We start from the raw sequence: 20,351 nt of genomic DNA, 5'->3' as shown, positions 1-20,351 counted from the left end.
AATGATGTCCTGACGTCCTCCTTCCTTCGGTACCCAGTTTTTGACAAAGCAGTAGCATTCTGCCTATTGGTATTTGAAACGTGGTACAAAACTTTGCACTTTGTGCTTAATAATTATGCTTCAGCTAAATGAATGGAAAAATACTGTTGAATGGAAACTGTCACAAGATCAGCCAATTAATACAATTTTTCTGATGCATTTGATTGCCTTTTCTGTTCTTTAAAGAAGACGGAAAATAAAACAAGAGACATATCTGAAGAGATGCATTTTTTTTTTCTTTTGCTGTGTAATCATCACAAATTCATACATTCTTAAATTTACAGCATTTTGTGCTTCTAAATGTTTCTAATTTAATTTTGGAGGAGAAGAATATTTCTTCAAACAATTGGGGCTCAACACTGTGCCATTTTTTTCCATTTTAAAAGAAAGTCTCTGAAGAGATGTCAGTATTTTATCTGCTGTGTAGTGTCCTCTTTTCAGTTTTTTGATTCCGTGTCATGATTTCTGGTGTTCACTGTTTGAAAGCACAAGAACACTAATTATTTTGTAATAGTAAATGTCAGTATGCAGTTTTCTCAAAATCAACCAAAAATAGAACTTTAGTCTGACTTGTAACATCTTTGCAGGTTTTAAATGCAAGTATTGATAGGAAATAGCCATTCAGAAACTGAAGCTTTGTATCTACAGTTCTATAATGCAGGTCTTTCAGTCTTTAGTTCTATGTTTAGAAAAAATTATTACTCTGACATCAGTTCTGTACAGATTTGTTATAGACATAGACTGCCCTGGAGCTATAAAATGGTGTTAGAGTGATAGCAACTGCCACAAATCGGAGGTGAATGTTTTTGGAACCGTCTAAACAGCAGAGGAAGAAGATCATGTTATAAAGCACAGTGATAATTCCAGATATAAAAATATTTTTCTGTTTTCTTTCTTCAATCCAAAAATAAACACTAGGTAGTGTTCCTAATCCTTTCATTCATTTTTCTTGATTTACGCATTTTCACGTTTTCAAAAGAATTTCAACTATCTTTGCAGCGTTGTAACAAGATTACAGTTGACAAATTTTGTATTTTGTTTCCAACTGTGTCATCGACATACCAAGAATTTGAGGAGGTCACTAAATCACTCTGCCACAGTTCTCTGTTAGTAAACTAAGCACTCTGTCATCTTCACATGACTTGGGAAATAAATTATGTTTGAGAGTGTATTTTGAGATATGTTAGGTGTTTGGAGGAATGGCACTGGAGATGCAAAGTATTTTCTTTTGCATATGGAAATTTTAAAAAGGTCAAAACCATCTTTTTTTGAGAGAGAGATTCTTCAGGTTTGCAGGTAGCTCATCTTTGGTGAAAGGTGAGGTATGTGTGACAGATCATTTAGCTGTTATTTAGTAAGTCAGACTACAAAGGAGGACTTGGGTGAAATGTGAGTAAAGCTCATTACTTCGGCAGTGGTCGCTTAACTACGTTGAGGTATGTATTTAGTAAACCCTGCTCACTTCTCTGACCTAGTTTGCTGTGGGTAATAATTTTCTTAGGGCAGCACTGGGCTTACTTTTCCCTCCCTTTAACTCTACATGAATAAGGGATTCTTCCCACCTCTCATCTTAATTTGGGCTACTCATAGCAAGGCAAGGCTTTTCCATTGGTGTCCATAGTAACTTCTGGTTGCCACTCCGGCTTCACTTTGATCTGTTCCCAGTCCTCCTCCTGTTCCCATGGAAGCACTCAGTTTCCTGGTTTGTCGTTCGTCTCCAACGAACGAAGAGTTTAAGCCCTACATTCTTCATCTTCCTATGGGAAGCTAGAGCTCTAGCTGCGGATGCTGTAGGTACTGGTTGGGCAGCCTGACTCAGAGCCCAGCTGAGATGCGAAATAAATTAATGCAAAAGCTTCTGCGTACTCAGTCGAATGAGTCATAACTTCTGTACTCATGTAAAGGGCTCTAGCTTTAAGAGCACGCTCTACTATTAAGGTAGTATCGAATAAGGGAGAATCAGAGAGAAAAGTCTAGATGCCGTGTTCACGTGTTAGTGAATGATATGGCAGGATACAACGCATGGCGGGGGCTGGAGTGAGGAGAGCTCGCCTCCTCAGTGGTTAGGTTGATAAGGGGTTTTGGGGAGGGATTCTTTTAGTTTGTTCTACCCCTTATGTAGGCTCAAGTATAGTTTTAGTTTCCTAGGATGTGCAGCCTAAAGTCCTACCGTGCTCCAGGAGATGGTTGCACGTTAGACAGTCTCCATGGAGAATTTTGCTTTGGCTAATTGTAGAAGAAGTTACACTGTTCAGATTTAAAGAGAGATTAGCTGCTAAAAGAGTATTTAGAAGTAACCTAGAAAGGAAGGAAATGTAGATATTCATGTCTGGAGGAGAAATGGGATTTCTTTATAACGCAGTCTGTGTCTCACTGAGGGCTGGGGTTTTTTCTTCCAGGAATATTGTTTTGTTTCTCAGAACTTTTAATAGTACAGGGATTTTGACTATATTAAACTATCGATTCTCTATATACATAGAGAAAATACATTTTTGTATTTTATATATGCTTATAAATATAATATTTATATGTATGCACATATGGTTTAGACTTAAATATTGCAAAAAAGTATATATATAGGCAAGTATCTGTTACAGAAACAATGCCCAAATGGAAGCAGCCCCACAGCACAGCGTTTTGCCCTGAGCACTGGGGTGAGCTGCGTCGCCGTGTCGCGCTGTGCTCGGCGCAATGGCAGGAGATTCATTAACGACGTGGGCCCGAGTGCTGCTGGAGGATGCTTGAGGACTGCGAAGACTGGCCTTCGCCAGCCTACTAGTGATAAAATTAGTGAGGCTTTCATACTTCTAGTTAAAATGTCTTTTTTTTCTAATGCTAATTTGAAAGTTCAGTTATACCGGTGTCAATAAAATGGTAAATAACAGTTAAAAGCAGGATGAAATTCTTTCTTAGAACAATATTGGAGCAGAGTCATCTGTCATGCAATCTCATTAGTTCTTGCTTGCTCGTCTGACAAAAAGACGACAGACCTGGTTTATTTATTTCTCACTTAAAACTATTACTTTTAAAAATATTGAGGCTGCCTTTTCTGCATTCTTGTGGAACAAAAGAAAGAAACTCGGTTGGTTTTCCTCCTAGTTCTTTTAATCATAGAATCGTTTAGGTTGGAAAAGACCTTTAAGATCATCCAGTCCAACCATGAACCTACACAACCAAATCCACACTAAACCAATCAAGGGTAGACAATGGTGGTATGCCTTTGCAACTGAGTTGAATCACCTCGCGGATTCCAAAGTCGGAGGAGAAGATAACCTTGGTAGGGATCGCGGTGTGTTCTGTGCAGTACTTGTTCCTCTTGCTTTCTTCCTCTTCCAGCGCGCACATCAGGTGTGATCGCCAGTACGCGGCGTACCTGTGTGTTTATGGGCGTAAAAATAGAAAGCTGGCAAACAAAGATGCCTTCAGCGTTTTTCAAATCTACTAGTCCTTTAAATTTGTCACTAAAAAAAAAACAAAAAAAAAAATACCATTTAGAAGAGACTTTGTTACCCTTGTGTAGCTATATGCAGATAGTCTATTACGCATACTAAAATTTCTAATGTTTTCTGCATTCATTTACCTTAGTGTGAAATACTCTTTATACGACTGTAAGTTTGGGTTTTTTCCTCTCAACTAAGAAAAACATAACTACCAGAGGCAAATGACTGATGGAGATTGCAAAGCCTGTGTAGTGTTTCTGTGGTAGTGCCTCTTGCGTATATTCCCTTATCTAAAAGAAAACGGTCTGAAATTGTGCACCTGTCCAAGCCTATGGGTTTCTATTAATACCTAAACTTCTATATGAAGCTCAGGCACGTTTTTCACCCGTGTGATTTAAAGTAACACATGTAACTTCATGAAAGTTACTTTTGATTTATGCCTGCGCAGAAGTTGGCTCTTTCAAGAAGCTAATTTGCTGAAAGTAATGCAAATATTTAATTCCTGAGGTTAGAGCGTCTTTTGTTTGCATTTGTGATATCCTAATTAAAAGCAAACCCCCGGCGTGGGGCGGATGGGGACGGTCACCGCAACTCACGGAGAAGCGAGGTTTCGCCATCAGAGCTCTGGACCGGCCTAGAGCCTGATCTGAAGAAATCCGGTCGTGGCGGCGGGATGGCCTGCGCTGTATCGTTTTCTGTGTTCAAGTTATTTTTGTAAAATGTTTGAACGATACTTTGTCCCATTGTGTCAATAATGGCGGAAAATCTACCTTATCCCAAATAATACGAAAATAGAGCGCAAGAGCTATTTGCAGTGGGAACAAATGGAAAGCTAATGACATTAGAAAGATGTATTGACATTTTTTAGAGCTATGCAATAAAATATTTAGGTTAAAAATAAATCCGATGGTTTTAAGACTCCATAGCACCCACAAGCATAAAAAAGAATATCTAAAACCAGTTTATTATTTTTCCCCAATTATTTTTGAGCATTTGTTTCGATTATTGTCCTGTGTTCAGATGGTTTAGCTTCTTCAAAGTTGCTGTTTGGGAGTAAATTAATGAAAATATATTTGGGGTTTAGAAAGTTTCATATCTCAGAAGATACTAAATGTTGAGTTGTATCTAAATAAATGTTTTGTCCCCAGTCCAGGAAGAAATTTAAAAAAAAAAAAAAAAATCAAAACAGATTCTTACATTTGAGCAGAGACATATGTTTTGTGGGTTGGCACCAGACTAGGATGCAGAATCTTGTAGAACCAACTCTTCATACTCTAGGATATTTAGAGGAACAACATTCAAAACAAGGTGCTAGAGAATTTAAAAAAAATAGAGAATATAGGCTTTCTTTAAGATGGAAAATGCCTGTTTTGAGTGTCTTTATGGCTGTCCCTTTATTGCTAGTGCCATGTAACTCTGTCTTTTTTTGTGTCAGTGTCAAATGACGTACAGGAATCAGATATTGTAAATAAGATAATGTGTTATTAAAAAGAAAATGTTTTAATTCCATTCGTAAATTCACATTAATTGAAGATGAGATCATAGTGACTCCTTCTGGCTGTTAGGATGGTGATCATAAAATCCCATGAAGAAAAGATAACGGAACACTTGGGTGCCATTCAGCAAAATAAACAGGTCCCAAGAGATTTAGACGATTCCCCTGAAACATGTGGTTTAACACACAAGGAACTTTTCCCCTGTGTTGCGATGCTCAGACTCCTTCGAGAAGGCTTAGAGGCTTTGAGAACAAAATTAATGATACCCTTACAATTATTGCAGTTGTTATGTAGGAGAAAGATGATTAAATCTGATCAGAAATAACATCTGCAATGGGAGCAGAGTTTAAATATCTGGATTTTGGTTGTGCAGTTCAGTGCCAACAAAAAAAGAAAATATCATCTATTAACCCAAAAGGCAAAGTGTGAATCATTTACTTGTCGGGGGCAAAAAAAAAAAAAAAAATCAGTGGCACTTAAAAAATCTGGGAAGACTGGAAGATATGGGTATGATTCAACTTCTTAAGAAAATTGAATGCTAAGTTTGAAGGGCAATTGATAGAAAGCCTCAACACCAAATTACATGCGCAAAGTGGCTTTAGGGAAAACAAGTCACAGACTCTGAACCGCTTTGAAGAATAATTGTTTAAAATGGGACAATGGAATGTTGCATTCATTTCCCTGTCCTTGCTCTGTATTATGTGTTCTCCCTTTAAAAAAAAAGTTTTTTACTCCAGTTCTCAGTGCATCTTCAATTTTGAGATCTCCCTGTCGGCAGGTGTGCTTTCTGGTTTGTAACCACCGATAAGGATCTTCCGTGCTGCACTTATTAAACAAATCTGTTGATGGTTTCTGCTTTGGCTTCCGTACCAGTTTATTCCTCTGCCTTTATTGGTTTGGCATGTAAAACAAGTAGAGTACAGGCAAGCATAGCTAACAAAAGAAGCGTATGTCATGACTGCGCAGGATGTCAACCCGCTGGACTAAAGGTGATTTTCGGGCGTGATGTCCACATGGCGTACCGTAATGCAGCGGCATTTGGTGGCTTCGGTGGGGTGGTTTAGTGACTTTGAGCAGCTTAGCAGCAGAACTTGATGTTCGCCTCTTTGTTTCACAGACTACACCTGTGCACTTCAAGGTATTTCATTAGTCTGAGATTATTTGAAACACTTTTTGCCATTCCTCTCCTGCCCTTCAACTCTGTCTTGAACCGTATCTGAAAATGCAGTGGCAGTCTACTGGGGCAGCATCGCTTTTGGTTCCTACACAGCAGCTTTTTAATACTTTAATAGGGTCATTTTGTATCTGGAATTTTTTCTCCGTACCAATCCATCAACTCTCAGTTTGGCAAGCATCAAGGCGCAGCGTACATCCAATTTCTTCTTCAGATTTTCCATTAGAAAAAGAGAGTTAGCATAATCATGGTATAGCCTATGCAATTTTATTTCAGAGACTGATCTGACAGTTACTTTTTTCTACAAGGATTTTAAAGTTTTGGAAGCACTGGAAAGAGCAGAGAGTATCCATTTACGTATTCGATAACTTGCTCTTTTGCAGAAGTTGATTTGAAAGGTGTTTATTCTCAGGTGATGGAAGTTGGTGGGGGTTGGATCGACTTCAGAAGAAACAAACATGGACAATTCAGAGAAAGCATTGTCAGAAAGCTGAGATGAAATAACTTTTTGCATTGATATAGGCAAACTGCAAAAACTTAGTGGTTTTGCAATGAGAGGTATTATGGGTTTAAGCAGCAATAAATTGTCCACAGAGCCTGCTAAGTGATCTGCTGATCCGATCACCTTTCCACACGTGTCCTGACTCCTGGCAATCAGATGGCCCAGGCCTGCAAATAAGTAAATGAGTAAATAGATAAATCACATTTGAAATAATAGTTATTCGAGATGAATGAGTTGCTTGTGATAACCCAAGTGGGATCGCTGCTGTGGCTGTACACTGTCAGGACTCAGCAAAAGGTTTGCCTTTGCTCGGAGCTGGATTCCTCTGTAATCTGAGAAAGACTAAACCAAGTGGAATCGACCAAGTAGAGGGGCAAATTGTTTACAAGACGAAAGCTTTTTGACTTGATTAGTCTTCTAGTTAATTACAGCCATTGCTAAATGAGGACTGAAGGATTTCAAAAGTATTGCAGCGTATGATTGGCTTAGAGTAGACTTGGTAGTGTAGGTTAATGGTTGGACTGGATGATCTTAAAGGGCTTTCCCAACTGAAACGATTCTAGGATTCTGTGTTAGGTTATATGGGGACCAGTCGGGCTTAATTTAGTATATAGTGTCACGCATGTACCTAAGGGTTGGTTATACTGACTTGTGGCTGTTACCAAACTTCCCGTCTCGTGATACAGAGCTATGCTATGAAATTCCTTCATTAAGGAGGTGTTCTCCAGAGCAGAGAAAATCAGGATGTTCTGAACATCAGGAAACACATTTTTCCTGTGAGGGTGGTTGACCACTGGACCAGGTTGCCCAGAGAGGCCGTGGACAAGTGGTTTCTCTTTTAATGAAGGAAGTTGAGACCTGAAAAAGAAAAATTGTAGCTATTGGACATTTTAGCATAAGTTGATTCCAAAGGAAGTACATACATGGACTACTTCATTTGATTCTGATCTTACCATAAGCGTAGAATTTTTTTTTTTCATTCATCTTTCCATAGTTACAGTACTAAAATAAGAAAACAGCACTAATAAATAATACTGTATGGTTATACTGTTGAATAATGTGTTGGGGTTTTTTTTTAAACCATAACTGGCATTTTTAGGGATGTTGAATTAAAATTACCTTTAATTTGGTTTTTCAAAGTTTAGGGAGGTGGTTTAACTTTTCATAACCTATTAGTGCTTATAATATAACACACTTCAATACGAATTTGTAATTTTACTTGTCTTTTCTAATCTTTAACTCATGGGAGTTAAAGTGAATTTCCCAAGTTTGGTGTATTTAGTCTCAAATATACTAATGTGGAGTAATTGTTACATGCCTCAATTCAATAAATGCCTTCCCATGTAATGACTCTGGTGCTTGTCTATTTGTTTTTAACAGCAGCTAATAAATCCACATATTGAATGAAATGCACAATTTTACTTTGTGCCTTCTTAGTAAATAAATACAATTTTTAAAAGTCCTAAGTCTAGTTACAACTAACCTGGCTTATGTACTGTTTTGTGGTGTTTTCCTTCAGATCCTTATTGACGATGGTGGTCATTGGAGGCATAAATATTGAAGAATATATCATTTACAGACAAGATCTTTGAAATCTGTTTCCTTCAGACAGCAAAGGTAAGTAGAATAATCTAGATTATGCATTTGTGTATCAGTAATAAGTTAGATAGTTTTTGTCCTCAAAAATAACCAAAATTGAACAGCAGCTGAAGTTCAGGAGCCTGGCTTCACTTTTAACTTTTTTTAGTAAGTTTATTTGTCCTACTAATGTGAAAAATAAGCTACATGGAAGGAGCTCGGTTTCTTTTCTTCCTCTTAGTTACAAGAATATGAGTCCTTAGCTCGTTTTTTCTGTATTTGATGTTATTCCTTGTTCTTTCTTTCTTACGAGTTTTTCGTACCATGAGATCATTTGCAATATCTGTGTGTGGTACTGACGATAACCAGGAATACCTTAGATATCAAAATCCAAAGAGTAGCTGGGCATGGGGATTACTACTCAAAAAGCCAAAAGTTACGTGGAAAAGGAAATAGCTAGCAACACACAAAGTCAAATAGTGGTCAATCTCTTGAAGTTTTCCACAGGAGTTTAGAAATGTGACTTCTTCCAATTAGATATTAGAGACACGAATCTGATGTGTGCTCCGTTTCTTTGTGTGGACTTTTGATCAAAATAAAAGTTAGATATTCAGGAGAGTTTTGTTTGTGTATTATTTTTCCTGTTTTGAAACTGGCTATATAAAACACTAGGTAATATGGGAAGAATTTTTTCTGCTATGGCAATGGAGCTAATTTTCCCACTCATTATCTGCTGTTAATTTAATGTGTGGCAATATCTGAAATTTAGTGATGATTATATGGCAGTAGATTTTTGGTTAGCTGTACAGCTCATCTATGAGCAAACCAATTAAGACATAATTTCAGAATATAATTGAACTCCTAATGGGGCACTTTAATTCACTAGAAATTTACATATTTGCCTTTCTTTGTTTTAGTAGACAGGTCCAAAATGAGGGTACAGCTTCATTTTTGAACTTCTGAATACAGCAACTTCATCTGAGACTTTTCAAAATGAAGCATGTAAAATGCTGTTCAATAAGAGGATGGAGAAGTTCATGAATAAGCTACTTAGTTCTCAGATCTGAACTTTGAATAGCTCTCATTAGCTGTTTATTTGAAGAATAAAACTTACTGTGTTGTTCGGATGCTATGGCCCTTTTGATATTCTTTTCGCAACACCGTGCGATGCAACGCAGTGAGAAGCGATCTACTTTGTGCAAAGTTGGTTCAGTGTTCACAACTAATTTTCTTCCTTTAGGCATGTCTGGGCAGCCATGATCTGCTGGGAAAGGGCTTTTTCTGCAGAACTTTATAACTGATTTTTCAAGCAGCATGAATAGAAAATTCCTGGAACTGCATAGTTAGCCCACACCCAGCCTGATGGAGCATCTGGGCTGGGACACACAGGGTCGGAGTTCTACCTCTCACTTCTGTGTTACAAAAACGAAGTAGCTCGCTTCTGTAGTGTTTGTAACGCATTTCTGGTTTACTGCCCGTCCAGTGTCTTTTTACATAAGTCAGAGCTCTCCTCTGAAACTCTCTTTTTACTTCTTTGAGGGTTGTTTTTTTTAATCTCAAGTTTACCAAGGGCACTACAACATTATGTTACTCAAGTATATCGCCATATGCAGTGGACACTGGCAGATGTATCAAGGCTAACGCAGCCCTGGTTCCGTCGGGTTTTGCATCGTTCTGGGCTTTCTCAGCTCCCAGATGATGCTGGGAGAGAACAGCAGATGGGAAAGAGTTAAAAAGTGCGGCACGCATAACTGAATTACATGACCTAAAATAAGGAAACAAACAGTAGCTGTTTGTTAGAGGAAAGCTCAAATTAAGAAAGAAATGAAGGCAGTTCTTGCTCCTTTTTTTTTCTTTTTCCTCCCTCCGCCCCCCCCCCCCCCTTTTTTTTTTTTTAACCCCCAGAACGGAAGACCTTTTTCATTTAAAAGATAAACACTACTGAGCTGTGAGGGGTGATTTATACCTCTGCCATGTTGAGGTTAAATTTTTGAGTTTGTTTTGATGTTTTTGTTTCCTTCAAGGATAGACCTTTGAGTATGTTTTAATTTGTTCTAAAATGGGGAGCGACGACATTTGGTAAAGGAAGACCAAATGTTTTGGGAGAATAATTATCAAAGTTTGCATTTGGGTTACGAAGAAACGTTTTTTGTATGTGAAAAACTGGGACAAGGAAAGTATTTCTTTCTGTAAGGTTAATGTTTTACTGCTTATTTCCTGAAAGTTTTAATAAGTACATGTGGATAAATCTCAGAATGCTTCTACAAAATCAAAAAAAAACATTTAGCCCTTATTCTTGGCATCTTAGCTTTTATTTTGTAATCTTTTTGTCTACTGATACTAAAATGTTCACAGCTGGATAGGTATGTGCAGACACTGTTTCTATTCCATTTGATCTATTTTTAAATGCAAGGGCTTTTTGTATTTAATACGCATTACTGTGCTTGCAGTCTAATACTTCAAAACCTTAGTGACCTTGGTTCACCCGCTCGTACCTTGTACATTATCATGCATCTTTAATTATATGATAACATGCTATTTTTCTCCATAGAAGGAAATCCTTGCATTAAAGAGATGGTATTTAATCAGTACACAGCTATCTAGTATTTTTAATTGTTCGGTGTGTGTGGTTCCAGATCTTCTATATAATTTTTCTATATAATTTTCAAACCTTGCTCTGCAGATAGAATTAAGGATTTGCCTTTCGGCTTTACTGTACCTTTTAGCAACAGGTTTTCTCTAAGACTTCGTGGCAAAACCCAATCTCTGAAGCGCAGCTTATTTTGCAGAAACATTTTCAGTTCTAGGAGCTTCCCTTGCTCGCTCTTTTGATGGGCTGCTGGGGTTTGTATACTTTTTACAGTAGTTGCAGAACTGGGTTACTGACTCCATGAAGATTCTTTCGAGCCAGAAAAGCGAGAGCAGGGATCCTCCATGAAAAGCATAGGAATTGAAAGGATTGTCAGCCTAGGCATCTTTTTTTGAAGTCGTGCTTTCATCCTTCTTGGTTCTCAGTTTCACATTCAGCCATTCTTACTTCGATCCTAGTTCCGTGTACGTCTCATGCCCTGCATCTCTGTTTTCCTTCTCCCTCATCCAAGTGACGTTAGCCAGGTTTCTATTTCAACTTCATTATCCGTTCTCCCACAGTACCAGTCTTCCCTCCTTTCACTTACTTTCCAGAATTACAGTTCTATTCTGGCTCCAGATTTGCACCCCTTTTTCTCGGGGTGAGTCTGCACAGACGGGCGTTGAAGGTTGCACGTCCTTCTAGCCCTGCTCTGAGTCAGCTGATGGAAGCCAACCTCAGTGCAACAGCCTTGGAGCTACTTGGGCGTGAGTGTGAAGTGCTACGGAGGAGCCGAGTCTGCCTCTGCTGTGCTAGGAAGGGTAGACCCAACCGTAACGCAAAGATCAGCTGTCTGCCAAATGGTGGCCTTGGTACAGTGCGTGTGTACTTTGGAATTTTTGCATTTCCAAAACTGTGTGTTTCAAAGAGCTTTAAATTGTGTGTTAGAAAACAGTTCGGAATTTATGGATACTTTCAATATGCATATGGCAGATTTCAACGTGAACGCTGTGGCTTTTCCTTATCTGTAAACTGGGATGGCACTTATTGATTTGTATAATTTATTTCAGCATGTGAAAGAAACCAGAACGATACGTTACAAGTCCTCATAATATTTTTTTCTTGTTAATCATTTAGAAGGGCGCAAAAATATATCAGAGAAATATAGCATTAATACAATAGAAAACCGGTTATGCGGACTTAAGGAGGAGGAGTGAGGTTTACATCTGTTTCTTGTGTTTTATCTTTAAACAGTACATGGAAAATTCTAGTAGCTAGATAGAATTTTATACTGCCCTGTGCCATCTCCAGCTGCAAGCCATGCAGTCTTTGAGAACTTTCTGAACTGCGTGATTCTGGGACTCATGATATATCGCCGCACAAAACCGGGGCCTCTCGCTATCCAAAGTGCAGAATTTATAAGGCTGTTTAATTATACTGAAGTATATAACATACGACTTGGCGCTGCGTGCACAGTGCTTCTCTAAATAGTTTGTCTTAGAACTGTGTCACACTAATGTTGCGATAGTAGTTATTCTAAGAGGGAGGAGGAGCAGCGTCGTGTTGCCTCATTCCTCTCCCCAAAGCAGTCTGCAGTCCGGACTGACGGACGATTCTTCCTGAATTGTCATTAAAACCAAGGAGCCCAATTGTCTTTTCTGAAGCCCTGATGTTTTTCTGAGAACAGTCAATTTTCTGTCTCTCTCTCATCTTTTAATATGAAAGCATTGTTTTTATGTGAAAACCCAAGTTATTTTCTCTAATGCAAGATATAAACTAATTCTACCTTCTTAAACTTAATAAAGGGAAACATAATTAATTTGAAAGTTACTTTGCAGAAATTATTTGAAGGATTGCAGGGGGGACTTTAATGTTGCTCTACAGTATCACTACTTTTAGGTACATTTTAGAGCCAAATTTTAGAGTATCTTTTAAATATAATAGGTTTGATAAGTCATTCTCTGCCTTAGCAGAAAATGTTGTGCCTCTTCTACCAAGTTTTTCACATTCCACCGGAGCAAGAAGTTTGTTTTCAATGGTCTCCATTTCTTTTCCAGCTGGTCCTTCTGCAACAATTTTCAACTAAAATACGGGCTGACGTTTTGAATTTTTTCTTGAAGCAGATACTGTAAATAAATATTGCAAACTGCAAGGGCTTTCCATTTTGAAAAATTGGGGCAGAGGGCACCGTGAACAAAAGTAAATATTCCCAACACATTTTTATTGTTACCAAATTAATCTAGCTCAGTGGTTTAATTGTAATTTCAAAGCTAAATATTTAAATAATGCAAAAATTTCCGATACTGCAGTACATATCTCTCTCTGTAAAATTAATAACATCATAGCAAAACTGTTAAAATTCACCTTTTTTAATATCTAATTTTTCTTAGCAAAGCTAGGCAAACATGCACACAGCTTCTGAAATAGTTATCTAAGGTTTCCTACAGTCACAGCAACCTGGATGTCTCCAGAAAGTTTTGGGGTTTTTTATTATTTCAGTTTGTGATGTTAGGAAGTTTTACAAATATCCATCCTTACATTTTCCTTTAATATATCAAGAAATTTCTGTGAAGTAAAAGCCACATTGTCTTTGTTTTTCCTTCAGGAGCTATGGGTTTAAAATAACAGGTAATAGAGCTACTGTCATTATTTGTTAATTACACAGAATATTTAAAGGAAGAATGTAGTTAGAATGTAGTATCTACGATAAACTGAATTATGCTTTTCTGTTGTAACACCAAACCAAATTCAGATCTTCGATTTTTGTTTTTATCATTCCTTCTGAAAAAAACAGTGCTCTAAAGAGAAGCTCAAGGGTAGCAAATTTAAAATTTAGCTGTTAATGAAAACCTAGGAAACCCCTGTTTTTCTTTACATGAAGGTGGCCTGAAAGGTTGTGGAGGTGGTGGTGGGGGTTGGTCCATTTTGCTATTTAATTTTATTTATTTTCCCCTTACTATAAATTCACATAATGATAAAAGTATTGAAATGGGTTAAGGAAAGTGCAAATACAAAAAAAGGAGAGATGTGTGTGCTGTGGTTCATCAGCCATGGTTGGTTTGGGTAACTGGTGCTGGTGATTCTGGCCAGGTTCTGATCTGGGTGCTTGTCCCAGGTACAGGTGTCCCCACAGCGAAGGCCTGGCCAGGTTGACTTTTCTCCTCGTTCCTCCCCTCGTTATGACGTGCAGGGAGAGGGCACAGGAGCTTTCCTTGAGCTCCGTGTTGAGCTGTTTGCAGTCGTCTCCAGTTCAGCGAGAATTTGGTTCTGTAAAGGCAGTGGTGGGAAGGGATGAGCCCTGGGCACGCCCACGGCTTTGCGTACAGCCCTGCTTTGAAGTTGGCACGTTCAGCTTGGATCACCGGTGTTTATCCACATCTGATCTGGCCTCGTAGCACCAGGACCTGCAATTTATATATTACAAGTACAGCCACAACAGCTTTCCTACAACGAGAAATAAGAGCTTTGAAATTAAACTAACTAATTCTTGCTTTTGTTGGTTTATCTTTAAACAAGGCATCGTCGCTTTTCGGATTCTTAACTGGCCTCTGTCAGCATATCTGTGCTAAGGGAGATCCCTACTCTGGTTAAGTTTCTGCTGATCCAGCTCAGTGAATCTCAAACATCTTTGTCTCTTCTCTTCGAAGGATCCCAGTTCAGTGAAAGACTTCTAAATTGAAACCAGTGATGCTTTTAAATTCAAGCTCACACAAAGTTTCTAAAGAAAAGAGCCACTCTTCCTCTGAAAACCTGTGGTGATACTCAAGAGCTGTCATTCGAAACAGAATGTTTATTTTTATTTTTTACCACATGCCTGAAAAATATTAATGAGAGGTAAGATTTTCACCAAGATAGTTCAGTAATTGCCACAGATGGCTTTAACTTAGTCTTCCAAACTAAGATTACATCACTTGAAAGGATTCATTAATTTTTTTTTTGCTTGTTTTTATCCTCAGTGAATGAAAGTTCATAGGTACCATTCTGAGAGTGGGGGCAAAAATACTTGCGCTTAGGAAAAGGATAGGTGAACTAAAATTTCCATTTGAAAGGTATCATGAAAAGTTAAAATATCTTATCTTTTTTGATCAGCTCCATCCATCTGAGTCCTTAATACAGGAACTAAATCTATTTAGGACATAGAATCATAGAATCGCTTAGGTTGGAAAAGACGTTCAAGATCATCCAGTCCAACCATTAACCTACACTACCAAGTCCACACTAAACCAATCAAGGGTAGACTAGACTAAACCATGTCCCAGAGTGCCACCTCTGCCCGTTTTTTGAACGCTTCCAGGGATGGGGACTCCCCCACCAATCTGGGCAGCCTGTTCCAATGCTTGACCATTCTTTCCGTGAAGAAATTTTTCCTAATATCCAACCTAAACCTCCCCTGGCGCAGCTTGAGCCCATTTCCTCTTGTCCTATCGCTAACATGGATCCCAGCATGAATTTTCCAAAGTAACTGCAGTGTCTTTGAGATGCATGTTGTTTAGATGTTAGAAAGCAAAGTGCTATCATTTTTATAGTATCGATACATAAATGGAAATGTTTATTGTCAAATCTTGTGTATAATTTGAAAATAGTTTATGAGAAAATAGCTACATGAAAGAATTCTCACTCAATTTCTGTCCTGACAAAAGGAACAGAAAAGGCAGAAGGGAACCTGGCCACAGGTGCACCGTCAGTAAAAGCAGAAGAGCAAAACCTGTATAATTTATGTTATGTGTACTGTAATGTGTATAATTTAACCTCACCTAAATAATTCTAACACAGCATTTTTGCTTGTGCAACTAATTCTTGTTTGGAAGTTTTATGCCTTTTCTAGCGTAGACATTTATATTGGTTAAGGTATATATCTTTTTTTTCTTTAATTTTCTTTTTATCTCAGAAAGTAGGTTGAGTGACAGCAAGTGACATTTTCATAGGATAGATTCTGTAGGCAAGTGAACAGTTGACAGTAGGCATAGCGGCAGCCTGGAATAGTCTGACATGTAGGTGTTCTGCCTGGAAGACACCCTTTGTGTTGAATGAAGTTCTCATGTAGTAGCTTTCAGTTTATATTGTATTCTCATAGTATAGAATTAAATATATACCCATGACACATATGCTTCAGATGTTTTTTTTTACGCAATTTCATCTCTTGAAGAGGAAATAGTATTACATAGTCTGAAAGGAAATTCAACAGATAGATGTTGGCATTAGTCAAAGTCCTTGGTTTTTGCATTCTGTAGATGTGAAAGAGATGTCTTCCAAAGTGGATAAATACTCTGTATGTTCCCATACAACATCTCTGTAATTAGTTAAGAACAACACTGAATTTATTTATTTATTTATTTATTTATTCTTCTTAGAAAGTAGAAGGGAGCACTTGGTCGTTGCTTGCGTGTCAACTTTTGGCCTCTCTATGGACTTATAAACCCCAAATATTCATATTCAGGCAATCTTGGTAAAGTTATCGAGTACCTTGTGTGTAGTATGAAATTTCACAGCTGGAGAAAGTAAGAAAACTTTACCTGATTGAAGTTTAATGACAGTATTTCCATTGACTTGCAGAAGATTAGATAACTGCTGCTAGCCGAAAAACATGATGAATTCAACGTTAACTTGGATGATACTAGTATATTATTTTGTCCGTACAGAAGATTGATCAGTAGATCATTTTACTCAAATATCACTCTGTTATAATACCATTTAAAGTGTAGAAATCTTAGTAAACTGTCTTTAACTGTTATATCAACAGAAATTTATGCACATGCCTTGATCAAATTAATACTTACTAAAATTGGTTGTGATCTGTGGAAGACAATTATTTGGAACCGGTGATGCTAGAAAAAAGCACTGTTGTTCCTGTAGAGGGGCGTTTTAAAGCGCAGATTCATTCATATTCTGAAACTGCAAAACATGTATCTTCCAGTGTAGCAAGTTAGCAAATCGCTGACTTAGATGATACTACTTAAAAAATGCCACACTACCAATATTTAGCTGATTTCGCCATCTGTCATTAATAATATGAAGACTGTGAATAGCCCTGATACCTTATCTGCAAACCTGAAGTCCTGTAAAAACCAGTTGGTTTACAGCGTCAAGGATTGAGAAGAGTCAAAACTGAGCCAGGCACCTGCCTCAGCATGATGGTACACAATTTGGTGGTTACTACCAAATGCGTTTCCGTAATTCAGTTGGGTTTGTCTGTTTGCTTCGTACTTAAGAGAATTCTTTCTAATACCTTTTCAGCAGTACATACATGAAAACAATGATTTTCATGTTCTTTCTTAAATTGGGTTTCGTTGATCTAGAATTTGAAATACATTTCAAATCTCTAAAAATGGGTGTGCTATTTCAGATGACTAAACAAATCCACCTTTTGCCTGCCTGTTTAAGATGGTGGCAGTACCATCCTAAACACACCTATTTTTATTTAGTCCCTTTTCTTTAAAAAAAAAAAAAAAAAGAAGAACCTTGTGTTCACAATGCGAGCAGAATATTGGCGTTTCGTTTCGGTGGCGCGAAAGATCCTTTTTGCCCTGCTAGGACATAAGAAAGATCTTTCTAGGTTATTGTTGGCAAAATGCGTCACTGTTTTAGGATGATCTGCTGGTACATTTTACCAAAAAGGAGTATCCAGTTTACCTGAAGAAAAATAAGTTAAATGTCCGGTGTAACAACTGTGTGGGACTCTGTTGTTGAGCCGCAAGATACGGTGTTTTGAAATCCTCTCTCTCACGTGAGAGGACAAGTCACTGCTTTGACACAGATGTTTCCGAGTGAGGTTCGACGATTATCACGATCGCCCCATCTAAGCGTATAAAATTACGCATTCTTTGTGAATAGTTTTGATTTGGGCTACAGGAACGCAAAGCTAAAATTCCGTCCGAGACAGTAAAAGATGGTTTATAATTACAAAGGAACCCGCCTGGCTGCAGCTGCGGGGAGGGGGTCGGGAGCAAGCTGCTGAGACGGAGACGGCACGGTCCGGAGATGTAGACCACACACCGCATCAGCTGGTGCACGTTCGGGAAGCCGGGTGAAGAGAGCCGAGCTGCATTTCCCATCGCTGCCGCCTCTCCCCGGCGAAGCAGACTCTGCAAACGCATGCTTAATGCACAAAGTTATATTTAAGTCCTTTTGCGAAGGAGTAAAGTGCAGCTGATCAATGATAAAATGCTTTCAAATTAGAAATACTTGTTGTAAAAGCATATTTTCGAGTGAAGATGGGAGCGGTGCTGTCAGTTGGACATAGATTCTTCGGCTGTGTCTTCCATCTTTATATCTACTCTGCTTATTTTACTTTCCTGCCCAAGACAGGTATCTTTTTTTTTTTTTTTTTTTTCCTGGGCATCTAAGGGAGAGTAAGGGAATTTAAAAACCCAAAGGCCAGAAGAGACCGTTTTCTGGCTTCCTTCAGCATGCAGACTATCACTTTTTGCAGAACCTGGATTAAAGTTTGCCTCTTTGAAAGCTACCTGATGTTGTTTCGAAGCCTGGAAGTGACAGTGAGCTCACCGTTTCACCTCGGAAATGTTTCCATATTTTATTACCTGTAATAGTAAAAAATCACTTTTTATATAAAATGAATACTGCCCTACCTTTCATCTGGAAGGACTTAAATATTTTCTCTTTGTTTATATGTACTAGATCTTTACTAATTGTATTGTTGCTTGTTGTTGTAGTGTGGTCTACTTTCTTCATCTCCCTTAGCTGTACATGTGCTTCAGCATTTTCTTGCACTATTTGCAAAAAGCAAAAAATGATGCCAATTGGGAAAAGTTTCTGAAGGCCATTTCTGTGAAAATGATCGGCCAAACAGCGTGCTAAGAAGCACAGCCTAGTATATTTTGCCGTGGCTCCCTAGATAAAATTGATACATAGCGTACTACGTTTGCAGCCGTACTACTGACATGCCTTGTTGCTTTCTCCCCTAAATTGCTGATAGAAACAATGTCGTAGATGTTAACCAGAATTTAGAGATTTTTTGGAGGTTATAACATTTATTAAGGCTAGTGCTACCCCAAATATATAGTTAAACACAAAATTCTGTGATAGGGAAAAATTGCATTGCTGTATGTTTAGAGCTCACACTCCAGATGTGGACTGGGGCAGAATCCCTCGGTGCTGTGACCGGCACGCTCCGTCTTTTCCCTCTATTTTGGAGGAGCAGCTAAAGCCGTAAGTGACTTCTGGGTTCAGTCTGGAGGGATTACCTTTTTGACTGGAAGGAAAGAAAGAAGGGTCTGACTTCCTCCTCCATGATCGATTCCTAAAGCCGGAATTAAGTATCTAAGAAGCTAAAAGCAGTTTTAGCCCCTCAGCCTGGGAACTGAACTCGGTGGCATTGCTGGCGAGTGGGCTGAAGGGAAGGGAAGCAAGGAGAGGTTGCAGGGGACTACAAGTTCTTCCTTATGTGTTGGAATATCAGGGCTGTGTTCCTAGAGTAAGTTTTAGCTTAGATTCAAGTTCATATAATACTTACAATAATGGGATGTAGTCACTGAAAGGGAGGAAAAAAAAAAGCCCATTCAAAATATCTACTGGACTGACACAACAGTAAATTATTTGTTAGGTAGAAATAGAAATTTATAAAATATGAATCTAGGATTGAACTATATGTTTTAGTGTTACTGTGGTCATTTAGTGATGATTAAAAGGTGATTTTAAAGCAGACAGTTCTGCTTTTTTCAGGATACGGTCACTGCTCATACGCAATTACTGAAGTCTGAGTTAGGTCCTGGCTCTGTGGAAATTGATGGCAGAACTGAAAAAGCATTTCAGTTATGTTCACAAAGTACAGTGCTGTATTGATTGAAGTGTGTTTCATTGCTACATTTTGGATAGGCATCTCATTTGAGATACCTGGCCCTTCTTCTGGATTTGACACATTTAGGCTTTTCGGCAGCATGTTTTGTAATATGAGCTCTAGGCTACAGATTCTGTATCAGTTGAATTTTTCTTATCTGTCCTTGAAGTCATCTAGTATTTTGTCCCATCCAAAACCTGTTCATTGGCAACATTAAGGAATGCTGTCTGAATGCTGAAGCCATCTCTGTCGTTCTTTTTCATCATTCTTTTGCTCTAATAAAAGGTAAAAAAATAAAGATTTTGGAGGAGTATTGAAGATGTTTCCAATGAGGTTCTCTTGTGAAGATTTTCTAGAGAAAATAAACATGGATTTATTTTTTTTTTCAGTAGATTTTTCCATAACTTCTGCAACTTGGTGATTTAAGTTCAATAAATTACTAGATTTAGGGGTTGGCCAACAAATGTAAATGGTGGAGTCGCCTCTGACACATCTGAATTTGTCTAAATCGATGTTGTATGCATTTGTCATCTACTCCTCAAAGTTCTCTGCTCTGTGCCTGCTGAAGAAAAGCTCTCCAGAAATTGGTGTCTGACCTTGCAGTTGCCCACGTGAGATCTTTAAAGCCTGCACAGGCAGTCCTTTGCCCCGAGGTACTTGAAGCACACATTTTCAGGTGGGTTCCACTTACCTGCCTTCGTGCACTGCTCCTTCCTGACCAGTTGCCCCCGTGGAGGCAGCGTGCCCTGAGCTTGTCCT

The 20,351-nt window shown here is 38.4% G+C and overlaps 1 protein-coding gene across 6 annotated transcripts in view; it reads left to right on the top strand.

Annotated features, from left to right (window-relative positions):
- Positions 1-20,351, top strand: part of MBD5 (methyl-CpG binding domain protein 5) — a 148,192-nt gene that overhangs the window by 44,104 nt on the left and 83,737 nt on the right. For all 6 annotated transcript variants that reach the window (XM_075710642.1, XM_075710647.1, XM_075710646.1 and 3 more), the window contains exon 2: positions 8,171-8,268. The gene's annotated coding sequence lies outside the window, so the exon portion shown is untranslated. The remainder of the gene's footprint in view (positions 1-8,170; positions 8,269-20,351) is intronic.

Source organism: Pelecanus crispus, chromosome 5, assembly GCF_030463565.1.
Source record: "Pelecanus crispus isolate bPelCri1 chromosome 5, bPelCri1.pri, whole genome shotgun sequence".
NCBI lineage: Eukaryota > Metazoa > Chordata > Aves > Pelecaniformes > Pelecanidae > Pelecanus > Pelecanus crispus.
The sequence above is the reverse complement of the archived record's forward strand: the minus strand, read 5'-3'. Positions and strand labels throughout refer to the sequence as shown.